Below are 9,382 nucleotides of genomic sequence, written 5' to 3'. Positions count from 1 at the left end.
GCCTGGAGGTCCGTAACCCTTGGACTCCCCGGGGTGACTTTCCTCCAGATTGAAGCACCAGCACTGGTGACTTTGGGCTCATAGCCATTCTGATAGGAGTGAGCTGGCACCGTTGTTAGGGAGGGTGGTGTAGACAGGCATTTCAGAAAACACACCCACCATGTGAACTGGCTCTTCCACTTTTGGGCATGCATGTGAAGGAAATGAATCGGCCAGTGAAAGAAACACATGCTCCTCTGAGTCTACGGCACTGTGACTCATTGGGCCCAAGGTATGGGATCAACCTAATATCTGTCCATAGGTGAGTGGACAAAGAAAAAGTAGCTTGTGCACTTGGTGGACTATTATCTACCAAAAAAAAAAAAAAAGTAATGAAACTGTGTCGTCTGCTGTGAAATGAGCGGAGCTGGAAGTCTAGCCAAGCTCGACATAGGAAGACAACCACTACCTGTTCTCTTACATATGTGGAAATTAAAAAAAAAAAACACAGATGGTGTAGTCCTGACATTATGACATAGTGGGTAAAGCCATTGCCTATAATACTGGCATCCCATATGGGCACAGGTTCATCTCCTGGCTGTTCCGTTTCTGATCCAGCTCCCTGCTAATGGCAACAAGCAGAAGGTGGCCCAACTACTGAGGCATCAGCCATCCACCCACATGGGAGACCCAGATGAAGCCCCCAGCTCCTGGCTTCTGCCAGGCCCAGGACTGGCTCTTGTTGCTATCTGTGGAATGAGTCAGCAGGTGGAAAAAACCTTCTCTCTGTTTCTCCCTTCTTTTCTCTCTGTATGATTTTGGTTTTTTTTTTAGCAAGTAAATGTTTAAAATAAAAACAGAATATATATAGCTAATTTGAATTTAGAATAGTGAGTAGGGGCTGGGAAGAGCAGGGGGCAGGGGTTGAAGAAGGGACACAGAACACAGAAGGGAGCAGTCCCAGTGTTTCACAGCACAATAGGACGACTGTAGCTCACAATAACATATTATATTCTGTATAAACAACTGGAGAGCGACGCTGGTAGGTTCCAAACACAAAGAAAAGATAAGGGAAAGACTGGCTGCCTGACTTAATCCATTTACATTGTGTGTGTGTGCTGAAACACAATACTATCCCCCAGAAAACCCGTACAAACAATGCATGTTTATGAGTTTTCTCTTGAAGAAGTGAGTTGGTCCAACTCCTCACGATCCAGAGAATTTTCTGTGCTGCAGTTGCTTAGGTTAATTTGAAAAGTTGCAGCAAAACAGGCATGACTCAGGCTTTGTGATCTTGGTGGTTTCTAAGGGCACTGTGTAGTGTGTCGTGGGCAGAGCCATGTCACTTGCAGCTGGCAGCCCCTCCTCCATCCACAAAGTTCTTTTCCCTCAACCCACCCGAACCTCCATACCATCAACGATTCTTTCTCTTTATTTTCAGATTTATCGACTTATTTTGAAAGTCAGAGTCACAGAGAGAGGGAGGGCAGAGAAGGAGAGGAGGGGACCCCACACTGCACTTCCCATGGCTGTTACTTGGGAGATGGATTGTTGGTGGGGCTGCTGTGACCCACACTGGTGCCCCATGGGATGCTGGCCACACAGGCAGTGGCTTGAGGAGCTGTGCCACAACACCGGTCCCATCATGTGTACTCTCGGCAAGGCCACAGTGTGAACATGTGACAAACCAGGTGAGCAGTGTCACCTGGAAGCAGGGCTGGAACAGATCCAGCCCCTCCACCGCAGCCCAGCCTGAATCCAGCTTGTTTTTCGAGTCAGAGACACGCAAAGATCTTGGTTACACACAAGGACCTTGGTGCACTGATGTCAGCAGCAGGAGTGAGGAGAGCATTGCAGACTGCCCAGATTCCCTGTCCCAGTCAGAGCGGCTGGGTGGAGGGTGGTGCCCAGGCTCCCTCCCTGTTCATTGCTTGCCAAGGATAGGCCACGTGGCCATCACACATTTCCTTATCACCCCCTTGGACCATGCAGGCCAAGGGGTGACAAGTAGGAAAGTCATGAAGAGAAGACTGCACTCATCCAACAGCCTGTGATGCAAGTCCCCTAATTGGGTAAGGCCCACACACTTCTTTTCCCCCAAGAGTTCCCGTAGGAAGCTGAGTGGCCTCACACGCACCAACCTCTCTGTCTTCCTCAATGGCTTTTTGTGCCTCTCCTCATTATTTTTTTTTCTTTTAAAGATATTTATTTATTTATTTGGAAAGGCAGAGTTACAGGAGAGTAGAGGAGAGACGTCTTCCATCTACTGTTTCATTCTCCAAATGGCTGCAATGGCTGGGGCTGCCCAAGGCTGAAGCCAGGAGCCCGGGTCTCCTGTGTGAATGACAGGGACCCGAGTACCTGGGCCATCTTCTCCTGCCTTCCCAGATGCATCAGCAGGGAACTGGATCAGAAGTGCAGCAGCCGGGACTTGAACTGGTTCCCGTATGAAGTGCTGGCACCACAGATGACAGCTTAACTGCTAGTACCTCATCCTCTTCATTCTTTGTGAACCTGCAGTGCCTGATAATGGTGTTCATGTTCCCTCCACAATGAGTGAGTGAGTGTAAAACTCTGGGGAGGGGTTAAGCTACTTGTCTCTATCCACCCTACCCCAAGTTCGCATTTCAGTGACCAAACCCTCAAGCTCTGTTCAGTGTTTAGGGCAGCATGTCCCAGAGCAGTTGGGTCAGTCTGACATCCCAGTGTGTTCTTGTGCCAGGGAAAGCTGCAAGCAAATCACTTCATGTGGTCAAGAGCTCCTGATGTCTGCATATGTGTAGACCAGGCCTACCTGTCCGCTATTCCCAAACGCATCTCACCCTCCCTTTCTCAACACACCCACATCTCAGAGATGTTCCCAGGAAGTTGGCCATGCTGGCTTCGTGTGCACAGGAAGAAATCTGGATAAGAAACAGCTGCGTGTTGCTACTCTGCAAAGTTGGTGTGACAAATTATGAACTTGGGAACTATGAGCTTTTGGATTATTTCTTTTCTTCTGACACATACTAAGCAGAAAGATGCGAGTTCATCCCAGGGACCTGTTGAAAGGTAGAATGCCCCTTGACCTCCTTGCCAAGCAGCTGTGTGAGTCTGGGCAAGACTGATAGCCCTCTGAGCTACGGTGTTGTTCTCTGTCAAGGGGATAATGACACTGACAACTCAGCATTGCTGGGAGGACTCAAGGAGCTAGTGGTTGTCAGGCACGTTACCACTGTGCCAGGCACGTGGTGGGCACTTCAGAGCGACAGTTCTGCTGGGAGATCAAGCAGCATGACTGTCATCAGAACTGAAGGTAACTCATTTCACCAGTTCCTGATTGCCTCGTCTATAAAACGGGAGTGGAAGGAGTTAGACTCTGCACTTGACCTACATGTAACCTCTGAGTTCCCTCCCTTGTGTGTATCTTCCTCTGTCGCTGGTGACCTTGTGCACAAAAAAAGAAAATGCAACACAACAACAACAGCAACAACAAAGGACGGTGTTTATTGAGTCAAGAACTTGTTTCTCTTCCCTAAGACTCATGGTAGGTGCTTCAAAGGAGATCTGCAGGCTTGACGACCACCAAGGACCCAGGGTCTTTCTTGTTGCAGTACCTTCAATGCACATGGTTGACCTCAGGGCTACCCCGCTTGGTCGGTTGCAGCAACCTTGGCTACGTTCATCTGGCACTAAGTCAAAAAGACAAGGTGAAAGGCATGCCGTCTCCTTTTAAAGCAGCTCTAAAGCCTGGGACTGGCACAAAGCCCGCCCGCCTGTACTGCACTGATGAGAAGTGTCTCCGCTGCAAAGGAAGCTGGGGAAAAAACATGGAAAGAGGAACATGCTTCAGGTGAAAACTTAGACTGGTACACGTCACTACCTCAGGAAATAGCTTACAAGTTCCTTTTAAAATTACACGTGTATCTATAATATCACCCGAAGGTGGTCACCAAATAAATGGGGGCAGCACACATTCTACATAGGTCTTCTATGATTTACAGCAGCCTCAGTTTTTAACAGCCCACATCTTGAAACTCCATAAAGAACATGAGCTAAGATAGATCCACACCACAACATACAACTGAACAAGAATCACTGTTCTGCATGCTACAACACACATGAATAGTGTGATGATCATGCACAGCGAAAGAATGGAGGCAAAGAAAGGGTACTCTAGGATTTTATGTATCGAAGATTCAAGAAGATGCGATTGCACAGTGACCAAAAGCAGATTGGTAATGATGGGAACTGTTAGGAAGAAGCATAAGAAGCTGTGAGGGTGCTGAATGTGTTCTTGATTCTAAGACAGTGACGATTTTACAGGTCACCTAAGTGCCTGATTTAAATATGTGGACTGATTTTAGTCAGTCATGCTTCAGTAAGGTTCTGGCAAGACACATAATAGAAAACTAAAGAATTTGTATGGATGATCAAAGAATATTAATCCTGGGATTGGCATTGTGGTGTGGAGGGCAAAGCCACCACTTGCAATGCCAGATCCCACGTGGCTGACAGTTCCAGCCCAGACTGCTCCACGTTTGACTCAGCTTCCTGCTAATGCTCCTGGGAAAGCAGTGGAAGAGGACCCAAGTGTTTGGGCCCCTGCATCCACGTGGTTAGAATTCCAGGCTCCTGGCTGTGGTCTAGCCCAGTTTTAGCCTGTGCAGCCACTTGGGGAGTGAACCAACACGTGCAAGATCTTTCTCTCTGCTTGAAAAAAATGCAAAACCAGCAACACACACAGAAAAAATAAATCTCAAGAGTATATCCTAAGAACATGTTTCACACTAAAGTCTATGTGATTTAATATATTAACAGAATTTGGAAGACCAATCATATTATCATTTTAGTGTATGCAATATTTAATGCTTATTCTATCAATAATAGTTGCATTCTATATCAAGCATCTTTAAACTTTTTCATATATGTTGTAGAAGCATTATACATTTCCTTTTTCAAAAACAGATTTATTTATTTATTTTATTTGAAAGTCAGAGTCACACACAGATGGAGAGAAAGAGAGAGAAGAATCTTCCATCCATTGGTTTACTTCCCAAATAGTTGCAAAGCCAGAGCTGGGCTGAAGCTGGGAGCCAGAAGCGTCTTCTGGGTCTTACACATGGGTGCAGGGGCCCAAGGACTTGTACTGTTCTCTGCTGCTTTCCTAGGACATTAGCAGGGAAACAGATCAGAAGTGGAGCAGCCGGGATATGAACCAGCCCCCCACATGGGATGCTGGTGGCATAGGCGGAGGATTAGCTTGCTACACTATCGCACTGGCCCCCACACATATATTCTGTTAAAGTCAGAAATGACAGAAAGATGATTCCTCTCATGGGTTTACGCTTCTACTCAACAGTGTACAAGCAAGCCTCGCCCATGACATGACACAGGAAATATTAATGAGGGGTCAGGAATGAAAGAAAACCAACAGTAGTGGCAAAGTCAGGATTTTTCAACTAGAAAATTATTGAAGATGCTACATAAAAACCCTTCAAACTATTACAAGAATTATAAAAGTTGATTATTTGGTTAGACCCAGAATCAAGATCCAGGGCTATGAGGGATTCTCATAAGCAGATAGAATCAATTTTCTCTCCAGTAAGTAGAATAATAATAGCAATAAGAGCACTGTTTACTAACAGTCTGCTATACGAAAACTCCATACTCGACATTTATAATTAGTCATCAAAATATCCTTTACCTGCACTGGAGAAACAGCCCTGAGTCTGTGTATGAGACCCAGCGTGTAGACTTCCCAGAGTTCTGCGGCGTGTGCACATGTGAGCTGTTGAAGCAACTCCACTGCCCCTGGTTGTCCACAGTGACCAGCTTGAGATCCACTGTCACACAGCATGTCAGCCTTTGCAGACCAAGTGTTATACACTTTAAAATTTTTTTGCTGATTTGATCTAATAAACAGAGTGACTGAGAGAAAGAAAGAGACTGGAAGAGGAAGAAATCTTCCATCCTCTGGTTCACTCCCCAGACAGTCAGGTCAGCCAGACCTGAACCAGGAACTCCAGCCTCGTCTCTCACGCAGGTGTCAGGGGTCTAAGGATGTGGCCGTCTGCTGCTGCCTTCCCCAGTGCGGTAGCAGGAAGCCAGAGCAGGAGTCGCGTAGCCAGGACCAGCCACTCTGATACAGGATGCAGGTCCTGAGTGCTGGTTAAACCTGCCTCAGCAGAATGCCAGCCCATCTTCATGTTTTTTTTTTCCTGTGTAATTGTGTATCTTCTTTACTCGCATCTAAGAGGAGTAAAAGCTTTCTTTAGCCTTAAAGTAGTCATAGTACTGACCTCTTGTTAATGTGGCTAAATGCTTATTGTCTTTAGATCACAAGTATTCTTTTCTATATTTACAATAAATGTGCAAGGCAGACATTGTCATCAGTCTGTTATACTTAAGGAAATGGAGGCATTAAGAGGCTCAGTCGGGGCCGGTGTTGTGGCGTAATAGGTAGAGTCATTGCCTATGATGCCAATGCCACAAAGGAGTGCTGGTTTGTGCCTGGCTGCCCCACTTCTGATCCAGCCCCCGCTAATGCACTCGAGAAAGCAAAGATGACTTAAATACCTGGGTCCCTAAGACCTCCTAGCTTCTTCCTGCTGCGCACTGTTCAATGCATCCATCCAGGAAGTGAACCAACAGATGGCCAATCTCTGTGTCTGTGTCTCTCCTTCTCTCTCTCTGTAGCTCTGACTTACAAATAAACAAAAAATCTTAAAAAAAAAAAAAAAAAAGCCACACAGCTGCTACGGGACTGAGCCCAGATCTAATCTAGTTTTCTTTGATCTCATCACCCACACTCTTTCATCCTGCTGGGTTGCATCAGCCCTAAGAGATGAAGAGTCACACTGTTTTTAAATGATCTCCAGATAACTGTACTGAACTCTGAGAAGGGCCAAGGAGGTAATTCAAATTGGCAGCTAATTTAAAAAAAAAATCAGTAGCTTTGAAGACCAGGTTGGAATCCCTGCTGTGCCATTTCTACCGGCACAACCTGAGCAAGTCTCTCACTTCCTTGACCTTGTTGCCCCATCTATAAAATTATCATAAAAATGCCAATTTTACAGGGTCGTGCTGAAGATGATTTATTCAAAGAAGGGATTTGCTTCTGTGTGAGAACCATCACAGTCCTTGGCATTCACAGGACCCAAGTTTAGCCTGCGTGGAGCCTGGAACCCAGAACTTTCTGGTAGCAGATCTTGATTTCTGATACCCTTGTCCAATGCCAAGAACCAGGGCTCTTTGGAGGAGTGGCTCCTGGTGGGATTCTGGCGGCAGAGGTGCTGAGTAAGCTTGCCAGCATTTTGTGATAACGGAAAGTATGAAAGTGCTCAAAGGACAAAACACAGGATGGGAGTACCTAAGAACTTATAACTGCCAAAGCTGGTACAAACCGAGAGAGGAGATAAATAACAGTATTGGGTTATAATCTAGGGTGTAAAATAAATATTCCTGAGTCCATAGTGATCTAGCAAGAAAACTGTTTCAGTCGTTGAATAATTGAAATCTCCCATACAATCTCCTAGTTGCAAACTGTTGTTGTAGTTGCCCCGTTTCACTTCCTAGGCCTGCCATCACAAGAATGCCATAGACTGGGCACTGTCAATGACACAGATTAATTTCCTCCCAGTGCTGAGGTTGGCATGTCGGCCCTGATGGTGCTGGCGGATGTGGTTTCTTCCAAGGCGCTCCCCTCAGCTCACAGATGGCTACCTTCCCCTGTGTCTTCCATGTGACTTCGGGGCAGAGTGTCACGTCCTACTCAAGAGGACATCAGTCTTGTTGGATCAGCACCTGCCTTTGAAGACCTCATTTGACTTAATTACCTCTTCTAAGCCTTTATCCCAAATATGGTCAGATTCCAGTAGTGGGAGGTAGGACTTCAAAACATGAATTTTTCTGGAGGGGGTGGGGACACAGGAAGCCCACGACATTTGTGTTTAGTGGCCTTCTTTCTAACAGTAGGCCATGGGAAGGATTGAGGACTGGTTGTGTACTATACTCACAAGTGCTTGAATATAGAACTGTTTCAGATTTCAGAAATTCTCAGATTTTGAAATATTTCCATGGGCTTTTCTGGTTGAGCATCTTTGAAAACCCTGCAATCTGAACCATTTCAAAATCCAACTTTGTTGTTGTTGTTTACCATAAAGCTTGTGCTCAAGAGCTTCCAAATAGGGTGCATTTCAGATCTGAACTGGAGAGTGCTCAACCTATAGCAGCAAACCTAGCCAACGTGACCTTGGCTGGGGGTCAAGGTCAACTTCGTGGTGATTTTAATCATGTTGATGGCAGGGCATTTATACAGAGGAGAAGAGCATATTATTTCATTGACCTTCCTTTCCTGTAGCCACATGAGAAAAGTATCAGATAAAGCTCCTATCCAGAGACATTCTCCTCCAAAGTATCATTATCAAAAACTTGGGAAACAGAGGGCACAGGACAACAAGAGTCAGCGTAAGGGCCTGGTGGGATTCTGGCATAGGAAAAAGATTTGGACAAAAATTAGCAAAATCCCAGGTCACATCTGCATTTCAGTAACCAGCAGTGTAGCCAGCTTGGCTCTTTGGTCATCCACAATGCTGTAAGATGTGGATACCAGGAAATATGTGCATCTCTTGGTACACATATTGCATTCTAACAAGATGTCTCGTCTGATGTTGTCCGTAGCAGCAATGTCGGGGCCCACTTAAATAAGAGACTGATGGAATTACGACTCCGTATGACGGATTATACTATTGTAGCAACGTGGGGAAAATCTGTTACAGGGTGGGAGTTTGCGGGGGAACCCCAGTCTATACGAAATTGTACCACAAAATTCAAAAATTCAAAATAAAAAATGTAACAAAAAGGATGTCTCTAAAATGTACAATCAACTCTCTACTGAGCTATAGAACATGGAGATGATTCATCCCATTGAGCTGCTCTGCTGTGCCCATGAGCCGGCCTCCCTCCCCAGCCTCTGAATTCCCACCATCCTACCCTTTGTTTCTCTGAGATTGACTTTTGAAGCCTATCAGAGGTGAGAACATGCAGCAATCATCTTTCTGTGCCTAATTCATTGCACTTGACATATGCTTTCCAGGAGCATCCATTTGCTGCAAATGACTAGTCAATAATTTTCTTTAAAACTCTGCTGAACGAACTCCAAAACTTTCACCTCCATGCCCTTGGATTTCCATAGGCAGGAAGATCAGTTAACAATAAATAAATAAATTAGTTAAACTTTCTGAAGGAAATAAAGATCCTTCATGGAATTCCCCACCTGCCAGTGTTGTTTTCCAGGGGACTGGGTAGGATGATGGTCAGACAGGTCGCGTGGCAAGGCATGCATAACAGAGGGCAAATAGAAATCATCCTAAAGTACGTTGGGTCACCAGAGGAAACAAGATTAAAATCTATGTCCCAGTTA

The sequence above is a fragment of the Ochotona curzoniae genome, unplaced genomic scaffold (assembly GCF_017591425.1).
Source record: "Ochotona curzoniae isolate NIBS_2020 unplaced genomic scaffold, NIBS_Ocur_1.0 contig_523, whole genome shotgun sequence".
NCBI lineage: Eukaryota > Metazoa > Chordata > Mammalia > Lagomorpha > Ochotonidae > Ochotona > Ochotona curzoniae.
The sequence above is the reverse complement of the archived record's forward strand: the minus strand, read 5'-3'. Positions refer to the sequence as shown.